At 46.4% G+C, this 10,811-nt stretch overlaps 1 protein-coding gene across 1 annotated transcript in view; it reads left to right on the top strand.

The window, feature by feature from the left end:
• The window catches only part of Pfdn4 (prefoldin subunit 4), a 30,734-nt gene that overhangs the window by 19,423 nt on the left and 500 nt on the right, over positions 1-10,811 (top strand). The window lies entirely within an intron of this gene.

Genomic DNA, 10,811 nt, shown 5'->3' with positions numbered 1-10,811 from the left:
CTAGCTCAAGCTCACTAAATAGAGTTACGGTATGTTTTTGTGTGTTCAGATGCTCGTGGGTCTGTCTGTGTGGGTGACGTTCCTTCTCATCAACCTTGTTTAATGAGACAAGGTCTCTCGGTGCTCTAGCTTGCCAAGAGGCTGGGCTAGTGGGCCAGTGAGCACCAGGGGTCTACCGTCTCTGCCTCCCCTGCACTGGAGCCAGAAATGGGACATCACTCCTCGTTTCTCTTTGGGTGAACTCTGGTGGTTACTCTATGATGTCTCAGACGGTGACACTTCTCTCTTTAATAACAGGCAAGCCATCCATTCTCCAACACCCCATATTTGATCCTTAACCAATGTCATGTTCTTGAGTGTAACCATAACCACTCACCGTGCTGTGCCCTGCTACCTTGTCAAAACTACACTTTCTCTTGCCTGGGCTGTACCTAACCTCGGTACCAGCTTTTTTTCTCATTTCCTTGACAAAGTTGGGCAAAAGCAACTTGAGGAAGGAAGTGCTTACTCTGGCTCATGGTTTTAAGGTGCCCGTCTAGCACAGTGGCAGGGACTTGAGGCTGCTCACGCTGAAACAGAAGAAGGCTGGTGCATGGCTCACGTTCCCTTTATTCACGGTGGGAGGGACCCCAGTCCACAGGAGAGTGTCAGCCATGGAGGGTGGGCCTTCTCTCCTCAGCTAAATATTTCTTGAGACTCAAGCCGGCTCACCTCTTGTATGATCCATGAAGTGGTCCTTCAAAATTAACCAGCACAGCATCCCGTGTGTTCTGTTTGTCTTCTGGTCTCCGAGCTTGCTTTTCTATTGTGCGTGAAGAACAGCCACGGCCATCATTAAAAAGTAAATTAAATTGTATTGTTCTCCAGTTTAAGATCCTCCAGTGGCTTCTAACTGTGCTTCTAATTAAATCCGTGCTAATTACTGGGTCTTATAAGCCTTAGATCACAGGGTAGGAGACTGAGCCAAATCTCACCTGGTACCATAAGTGGGGTTTACTGCAGTATAACTACCCCCATTCATTTACATATTGTCTATGGCAACGTTTACTTCTAAGATGGCAGAACTGAGTCATTTCATGAAGACCAAAGGACTTACAGAATCTAACTATGGCCTGGCTCTGTGAGAAGGGGCCTATTAGCCCACTCCAGATGGCGTGACCCTGCCTTCCTGGGTGACTTCAGCTCCCCCCCCACCTCTTGCGTCTCTCTCTGCTGCCACCAGAGCCTTCCCTTTCCTTGACCTCCCGCCTTTGCTTCCACTGTAGAGCTTCAATGTGCAATAGTTAGGCTCTGCCTGGAATGTTCTTCACGTTACTCCCTGGCTTCATCCAAGCCAGGATGAAACGTCCCCTGGTTCGTGCCACTGTTTGTCACTCAGCTAATGGATTGTTTCCATCAACATCCAAGTTCTGTAGAATCAAGGCTTTGGGTGTTTATGCATGTTGGGTATATGTGTGTGCATGTGCTTGTGTATGTGTGTGTGTGTGTGTGTATACACATTTATGTATGTAGAGACCAGATTTTTGGGTGTCTCCCTCAACTAATTGCTGTCTCTGTTTTATTTTTTTCTCACTGAGCCTGGAGTTCACTGACTGGGTTAGTCTGGCTGCTCCAGAGATCTACCTATTTCTGCTTCCCCACTGGGAATACAGGCACACGCCACCACATTTGCCTTTTTACATCAGTGCTGGGGACTTGAACTTAGATCCTCATGTTTGGGTAGCAAACTCTTTCCTGACTGAGCCATCTACCCAAGTCTCAGAGTCATGGACCTTAAATGATTAGTCCTTTGTTTAATCCATAACAGTACAGGCTATCATAGGTGCTCAGCAGATACTTTTTGGATAAGTTTAACTTAGTAACCAGCTCAGTGCCAGACATACAGGATGGACTCATGAATTTTGGTCCCCAGGTTCTACCTGAGGACTGAGCTGGAAGGCAAGCATTTTTGGCTACAGCTTATATCAAAGGCACTGAGAGCCAGTGAACCCCTGAGGTGAGATTGTAGGTTCTGGGGCCCAGCATCTCTAGTTCTAGACTTCAAAATGGAAGCTATGTTTTCCTTTCCTCCATTTCCTTTTTGCTTTGTGAGACCCTGGAACTCGCATGGAAAGAGATGACCCTGTAAATTACATGCTGTCCTCTAACACAGCACACACACACACACAGACACACCCACACCCATGTGCACACACTCATACACACCCACACCCATGTGCACACACATACATACACACATACACACGTTCATGTGCACACACATACACACACACACTCATGTGCACACACACATATGCACATATGCTGGCTCATATGATCACATACACACTTGCACAAGCACACAATACATACATACACCTTAAGTATAATTTAAGGACTTTTTTTAAGATGAGAAAAACTTAAATATGGGCTCAGTATTATATAGTATCAAGGATTTAGTAACTCTTGCTGATGACAATGGCTTTGAGGTGGCCTAAGTCCCCATTTTCCTTGGAGAAGTGTATTGAAATACAAAGGGTTGCAATGATATGGTGGCCGAGGTTTGTATTAAAGAGACTTAGCCACAGCAATGGTAGAGAAACGATCACGTGATTCTCATTTTGCAGAAAGGAGGAGGAAGACTTAGTGCTTTTGTAGATTCTGCAGATACTATCAGGGTTGGCACCACGTCAGCCATCTCAAAGATGGTCTCCTGCTGTTCTCAGAACCACTGTTCTCTAGAGCTTACAGGAACATTTAGGGAATGAGAAAACTTACATCCATGCCCTTCTGGCTTCCTTGACCACTTGTGGAGAATCTAATGTGTTTAGGGCATACAGCTATGAGACCTGAGGCTAAAGGTGAATGGGGCGAGAGGACACTCAGCATTCTACTAAAGAACCACAGGGGGACCCGAGGACCTGTGGAGAACCCAGAACACACCAACACACCCCAAGTCTTCCTCTGCGATGGCTCTTCCCTTCTTGCTTCCATCTCTGCCCTCTGGTCAGGAAGTCCGGGAACCAGGTAGGCGGGGATTGAGAGATAGCGCTCTAGACAGAATCGCCAATCTGTGTACTTGAAGTCAGATTTTCATTTTTGTCTTTCCCATCCTTCATCTTCACTATGTTCAGTGAAGCCAAGAACATAAACAGGCAGATGGTCGGAGTGGGCGAGAGTCCGAGTGGAGTGCGGTGAGCGCCCACCTCCTCCTCCTCAGTTTGTGCTAGCGAAATCCCAGCTTCCTGGCGAGCCTGAAGAAACCTTTCTGGCACCAGCGCCAAAATGTGTGAAGGTCTCCGAATCTGTAAACCTTTGCCTGAGTGGCCTTCTGGTAAGAGTCTCGGACGGGAAAGATCTTGGTGACTGGTAGCCAGCAACCACTCATGAAGGCTGAAGGGAGAGAGAGCCCTGCGTGCTGGTACCAGGAACCCTCACTAGCGGAGGATTTTCTTGTTCTCAGCACCACTCTGCTCTGTTGGTGCTTCCAGCATCCTAGGGAATGAGAACGGGTCAGGTGACAGACATGCAGCCCCTCCTCCTTTGCAGAGTTTATTGTGTGTAAAGCACATTGCCTACAACTTGTCACAGACCTGGGGTGGGGGTGGGGGGGGTCCTTTCTGCCTGCCTTGGGAATCAACAGCTGGCTTACGCAGCTGACCGTATGCTGTATGTTACAGCTGTGCTTGTCGATCTCTGCTTAATGCTTTTGATAATCTGCTACTGTTTTGTTTACTTAAGACAGGGTCTCACTGCATAGCCCTGGCTGGCCTGGAACTTACTGTATACACCAGGCTGGTCTTGAACTCACAGAAATTACCTGCCTCTGCCTCTAAAATGCTGGGATGAAAGGTGGGCACCACCACACCCAGCCTCAGTCTTTTAAAAAGTGTGGTGTGTGTTGGGAAGAGGCATTGGAGAATGTTTGTTAAAGATGTGTTACATGTTTTTAGGCTGTGGGATTTTGCATCGATTTTAACGATGCAAAGATGTGTTGCATTCTTTTATGTTGCATTTATTGAACTCTGTGAAGCTGCGTTACTTGACCTGTCTGAAACACCTGATGGCCAGTCAATATAGCTGAACAGTCAATAGTGAGGCAGGAGAACGGAGAGGTGGAACTGGCCGGCAGAGAGAATGAATAGAAGGAGAAATCTGAGCGGGAAAGATCGAGGAGCGAGAGAAGGAGGACTCCAGGAGCTAGACACTCAGCCTCAAAGCCAGACACGGAAAAGGAAGAAAGAAAGGATATACAGAAATAGAGAAACGTAGAAGCCCAGAGGCAAAGGGCAGACAGGATAATTTAAGAAAAGCTGGCTAGAAACAAGCCAAGCTAAGGTTTGGTATTCATAATAAAGAATAAGACTCCATGTGATTTATTTGGGAGCTGGTTGGGGCCCCCCCCAAAGAGCGAGCCAAAGAGTAAAACAGCAACCGACAACAGAGGGGGGGGCATGTGTGGAGCTCAGAGGACGACCTTGAGGAGTAGGTTCTTTCCCTGTGCATTTCCGTGGGTTCCAGAAGTCGAACCCAGATTATCAGGGTTGCCTGGCAGGTGCCCTTTCCTGCTGAGCCATCTTTCTGGCCCATTTCTGGCACTCTTCTGGCAAATGGTCTTTTCTAGATAGGTGAAATGGCGTGCCATAAATCACACCCTTACTAGGTAGTTGGTACTGAGTTCACACCCGGAAGCTGGTCTCTAGTTCTGTCCCCAGCTAACCACTGTGCATTGCAGGTTTCCCTATGTAATGTGCACACAGACAAACAATCAATGACATGAACAAGTTCAGAGTAATTATAGATATTATAATAATCTATATAATTTTTCTCCTAACAAGATGGCAACCTTTTTAGGCAGAGAGGAGGGAGAGAGAGGGGAAGAGGTGTCTTTGGACAGTGAGGGATTGAGTGGATAGTGGAATTGATTCTCTCCCTGTTCCCTCACCAGGTAAAATCTGGTGACGTTTGGAGACAGTTCTGCCTAAGCAGCCTGATGTGAGTGAGTACTGCTGGCATCTCAAAGGGGAGGAGCTAAAGATGCCATTAATCTTTATGTCACAAGGGACAGCACCCTGTAAGGCAGGGACAGCACCCTGTAAGGCAGGGACAGCACCCTGTAAGGCAGGGACAGCACCCTGGAAGGCAGGGACAGCACCCTGGAAGGCAGGGATTTACCCAGCTCCAAATGTCTGCAAGGACAATCTGTGACACCGTGCCTGGCAAATGGTGAGCACAGTACTGTTGTTTAAGATGCATTTTTTTTCTCAGTGAACTGGAAATCAGCCGCCCAGAGCCTCTACCCTATAGCCACTCCTCAGAGATGAGCATCTGAGTCTGCACCTTCTGGAAGCCTTTCTGATGTACACAGACCTTTAAAACAAATTCTGCTCCATCTGGCTCATTCTGCTTTCTCTTCTACTCCTTTCCTAGTCAGCCCTTCCCAGGAAATGCTAATGTCTGCCTGGGATGACAGATTTAGGCCAAAACCATGTCTCATAAAAAGCTACGAGAAACACTTGAAAGTTAAAAAGAAAAAGTGTGAATTTTACATGTCTTCCTAGACGGGATTTAAACCATGCATTTTTGGGGCCCTTTAATGGTGTGCCAACCTTCTATCCAGCTGCCAAACCTCCCTATTCTGTTTTTTTTGACTTTAGGCTTTTATTTTACTAAGTTTTTGAGCCCAATCTCACGTAGCCCAGGCCAACCTCAAACTCAGTATGTACCAGAGGTTGCTCTTGAATTCCTGATTCTCCTGCCTCTCCTTCCCGAGTGCTAGACTGTAGGCAAGGGTCACCATGCCCATGATGCCCATGGCCCAGTGGGTTTCTATTTCTTTTAGCTCTCTGTAGGGTACCCTTTTGTTTATTTTGTAATTTCTTTTTCATTACATTTATTTACACAGATAGAGAGAGGGAGAGGAAAAAGGAGGGAGGGAGGGAGAGAGAGGGGGGGAGAGAGAGAGGTGCTTTTGTGCCACGGCTTGCATGCATATTGAGGCCAAGGACAGCTTTGAGGACTGTGACCTGGTCTTTCTTCTACTGTATGTATCCTGGGGAATCAAACTCAGGTTGTCAGGCTTGGCAGCAAATGCCTTTACCTACTGAGCCTTCTTATTTTACGGCATTTTAAAAAAGCTTAATAGATTTATTTGCATTATTTGATGTCTGTGCACCATGTACATGCAGTGCTCACAGAAGTCAGAAGAGGTCTTCAGATCCCCGGAACTGGATTGCAGGCAATTGTGAGCCACTGTGCCGGTGCTGGGAATCGAACCCTGGTCGTCTGGGAAAGTAGCCAGTGCTCTTAAGCACTGAGCCATCTCTCCAGCCTGCTGATATTCTTCATGACTCATTTTATTGACCAGAAACTTGGGGCACAGAGAGGTTGAAGAGAATCCCCATCATTAGGAAGGCAGCCTACGTGCTGTTCTCGCCCTATGAAATCTCATTTTGTACAGCCAATGGTCAACTTCCTTGAATTCTCCTCCAGTTGCTATGCTCTCCCTGAAAGGATGGAGCTTGTGCTGGAGCACGAAGGGTGCAAGCCCCGGGGAGCATGCCCGTGGAGGAGGTAAAAGGGACGAGGAGGTGAGTAGGTGTGTGGACTGTCCCAAATGCCTGCTTTGCAGAGGATGCTTCCTACCCCCAGAATGAGCCATCAAACTGGACCCCCAGGCTGTATCTGTCACAGTCAGGAAACACTGCTCTGGGGAACATAGTGGTCCTAACTTATCTTCAGTTTAACTTTTCCTCTGGGTTCAGCTACCCACAGTTCACTGCAGTCCAAAAAAACTTACATGGCAAATTCTAAAAGTAAACAGTTTCAATTAGGTTTATAGTGGCATGCTGACTTGAGTGACATAATGAATCTCAGATCACCCTGCCCCATCCTGCCTGGGAGGGAGTCACCCCTTTGTTTATGTCCTCAAGGACTGTGCTCCCTGTGCGCGTTAGTCATCAGTCACCCTGCTTATCAGATCAATGTCCATTGTATGGCTGTGCTGGCATTCAAGTGACCCCCTGAGGAAGCTTGGTGCTGTGTCATGGGCCTGTGCCACTTGCTGCACACGGCCTTATAACGTAGGCACTGTGTCAGCTCGTACCGTCCTGATGGGAGAATACAGCAATGAGACCTTGAGAGAGAGAAGGAGACCCCAGCCCCCCAGCTCTGGGCACAATGCATGCCTACAGTGGTTTTTCCTGGTTCTTATGGTTGCAAATCTCTGTCTATTAATGTCAACACACACACACACACACACACACACACACACACACACACACACACACCCCCCACAGCTTACATCTCAAAGTGAAGGGAAATGGATTATTCTGGGACCGAATTTGAATGACTGTGGCCATGGGTCACCCCGGGTTCCACATCCCTGACGTGGAAGCATTTTCAGGGAGCTTATAAGAAAATAAAGGAAGTCATAAATATATTGGTACCCACCCATCAGGGAGATGGTTACAGCAAAATGGGGGTATCTTTCTTAGAGACTCAGATGCTATCTGATGATTTAACTTTTAATAATAGAGTCCCAAATGTTTTTTATGTATTAAGATGTTAGTTCGTCCACAGAGGCGGGCGAGTGATGACTGTTCAGGGGACTGAAGCTAGTGCCCTGGAAAGAACCAGCACATTCTAACCTTTCCACATGACCAGTTCTAACCAGTTCTTGTAGATGCAGCTTCTTTCCAGGAATTATTAACCATAAGGAAAAAGAGAAAAGGCACAGTTCGGTTTGTGTAAAGGACACTAACATGGAATTGCCCCTTCAGGAATGAGTTTTTTTTTTTTTTTTTTTTTTTTTTTTTTTTTTTTTTTTTTTTTTTTTTTTTTTTTTTTTTTTTTTTTTTTTTTGGTTTTTAGAGACAGGGTTTCTCTGTGGCTTTGGAGCCTGTCCTGGAACTAGCTCTGTAGACCAGGCTGGTCTCGAACTCACAGAGATCCGCCTGCCTCTGCCTCCCGAGTGCTGGGATTAAAGGCGTGCGCCACCATCGCCCGGTGGAATGAGGTTTTTTTTGACCCAACCAGTGTCCTCTGGACACGACGGGACTTCTGTGCTTGTCAACTCACAGCCGCTGTCCATGCCTGTACCAGACCAGTATTAGATCAAGCCAGGCACCATGGAGCATGGAGGAGCTCATGATCCCCCACCCCCAATTGAAGAACCACAGACAGTTGATAGCTTCTAAGAGGGGGAGACTCAGTTTCCTTTACGGGTGTGGCTTCTGGTAGGTCAGTCACATTCCTGGGGATGGCCCCATGAACATTTGGGCAGCACAAATTGGACTTGATAGGATCTGGAAAACAAGAATACAAAATGCTGGGTGTGGGTGGGAGTGGGAAGGGGGAGTAGAAGGTGGCCATGATCAACAAATGTTGTATGTATGTATGGTGTTCAAGGAATAAAGATATTATTTTTTAAAAAGTGTTTTATTAGGAGGAAGGACTCAAGGCATGATTGGACTTTGGACTGAAACAGGATTAGAAATAAATGACAACATTAAAGACAATACAACAAGGCCTTAAAGGAAAGGAGAGACTTACCTTAAAACCTGGAAAAGAGCAAGAATAAGAGATAGGAAAAGAGAAAGCCACAGAGAGATAAAGAGAGAGAGAGAGAGAGAGAGAGAGAGAGAGAGAGAGAGAGAGAGGAGAGAGAGAGAGAGAGAGAGAGAGAGAGAGAGAGAGAGAGAGAGAATGAGAATGAATTGCAGGGTGTGTGACCTGATTTCCTATGACTGTGTTTTCTGGCCTCTTAAGAGCAACCTAAAGAGGATGGCCTAACATTCCTGTGTCTAGAAAATAAATTGAACTCTGTCATAGGTATCTGTGATGTACATAGAAAAATAATCCCTAGTTATATGTAAGGTTGGCTACTATAGGCAGTTTCAAATATTCACCGGGGAGTTGTGTCTCTCAATATCCCCACTGGGAGCCTGGAGAGATGGCTGTGTTTGTCCCCCGAGTCCTTACTTATATCATCAGTTTTGATAGCTAGCTGAAGCTATTTACAGAAAGATCGCAGCGGGAGACCTTTTGGAGGTCTGAACCTGAGAAGCGCTAATTGCCAACATCTGCCCTGTGGGAATTAAGGGACGGCAGTGTGGGGTTAATGGCCAGATGTTCAGGAGGCAGGAGAGCTATGCGCATAACCTGCTGTTGGAAGGGTGAGGCTCAGGGGTTGCAGAGATTAAACTGAAGGTGACAGAGCTGTGGGAGGGAAATCCAGGGCACCACAATGGACCAAGGTGACCTTTCTTTTATGAGGGAAGTATAATCAGGCTTGTGGTTAAAAGCCATCAACAGAAAAGATGGATAAAAAAAATAAAAGGCTTCCAAACTTCTGTGGAGTCCCAAGAACTGCTCAGAGCTTTTTTTGACCCCAGTGATTGCTCTGAGTACAGAGGACTGTCGGGGAGGCATCTTACAGAGAGTCTTTGCCAAGTCTCCTGTATTCCAGACATCTCACTGCCCTGGGTTATCTTGTGTAACAGAGCTCTTTCCTGTATGTGTACACTTGTGTATATATATCTGTGTGTATTGTGTATGTGTATATGTATGCATATCTCTGTATGTGTGTGTTGCACAAATACATTGCCTGACCTAATAGCAAAAGGGAAAACACATTAAACCCAGCTCTCATCATTCTTGGCAGCAGAGTTCACAGTCAAATCAGGGATGCTCCTAATACGCCAGGTGGTGAGATAGCTCATCTGTTGGAGGCTCTCGCTGCCAAGCCTGCTGACCTAAGTTTAATCCCTCAGCCCCACACGGTAGAAAGAGAGAAGTGACTCCTGCCTATTGTCCTGACCCATGCCCACTCCCACAAACAAATGCAAACAAAATAAACAAAATGAAATATTACCTTCAAAGTACAAGAGACCTGGCTCCTGGTTAAGACTGAACTCGGGTCTTTGGTTTGATGGCAGACATATTTACCCACAGAGCTATCTTGCCAGCCCCTATGTATTTTTTTTTTTAAATCTTGTATTTTCTAGTTTTCATCTCTGGAAGTCTTACATGGTTCTTTCAATGCCCTTTTGGGCATCAGCAGTGGTTATGTAAGAAGTGTTCTGACGTCACTCTGCTCACCTCTAACATCTGTCAGTCATATTATTGATTTATTCGCCATTGATGTGTACTGTTCATGCTTCTTTTCGTGGTCAGTATTTATTATTTTTTAATTAATTGGCAGACAGTATGACAACGGCGTGTTTGTCGCTAGACATTTTGTCTCATGAAGGCCGCCAATCTGCACTGAGGGACGCACATTGCAGAGGTTGACGAGTGTCCGTCTGACCTGTATTGGAGTTGACTTTATTTCCTAACGCACCTTGGATGACTTCTCCAGAGCGCCTTCCTGTCCATCTCCGTCTGTTCTTCATTCGTTTGCTTCAATGAACTGAGCTTTTTCCCCGAGTTTGTTTGTGGGCACGCACCCTCTCAGTGCTGTGTGGGTGCCTTTCAAAGTGTGTGCTGGTGGCCTTCGGGTTGTAAGGACCCCCAAGGGATGAATCTCCTGCCGTAGAAGCTGTGAATGGGAGCTCTTTCCTGACCACCTTCAGCGCACACCATGCATCCTCACGTGTGGAACTTTGAGCAGCTCTGTGAGGGTGGGAAGAGACTCCCAGAGGACATTCCCAAAAGAGCTCTGATGTGGTACACGCATAATTTCAAAATGAGAGCTCATCATTTCCCCTTTCTCCAATGTCATCCCTTTCTTTTTAAGTATGAAACAAAAATTAAAAAATCCTGTTGTAGTTAAAAGCTAAATTTCTCTCTCTCTCTCTCTCTCTCTCTCTCTCTCTCTCTCTCTCTCTCTC

Source organism: Microtus ochrogaster, linkage group LG8, assembly GCF_000317375.1.
Source record: "Microtus ochrogaster isolate Prairie Vole_2 linkage group LG8, MicOch1.0, whole genome shotgun sequence".
Classification (NCBI taxonomy): Eukaryota; Metazoa; Chordata; class Mammalia; order Rodentia; family Cricetidae; genus Microtus; species Microtus ochrogaster.
This window is presented reverse-complemented; position numbering and strand designations above follow the sequence as displayed.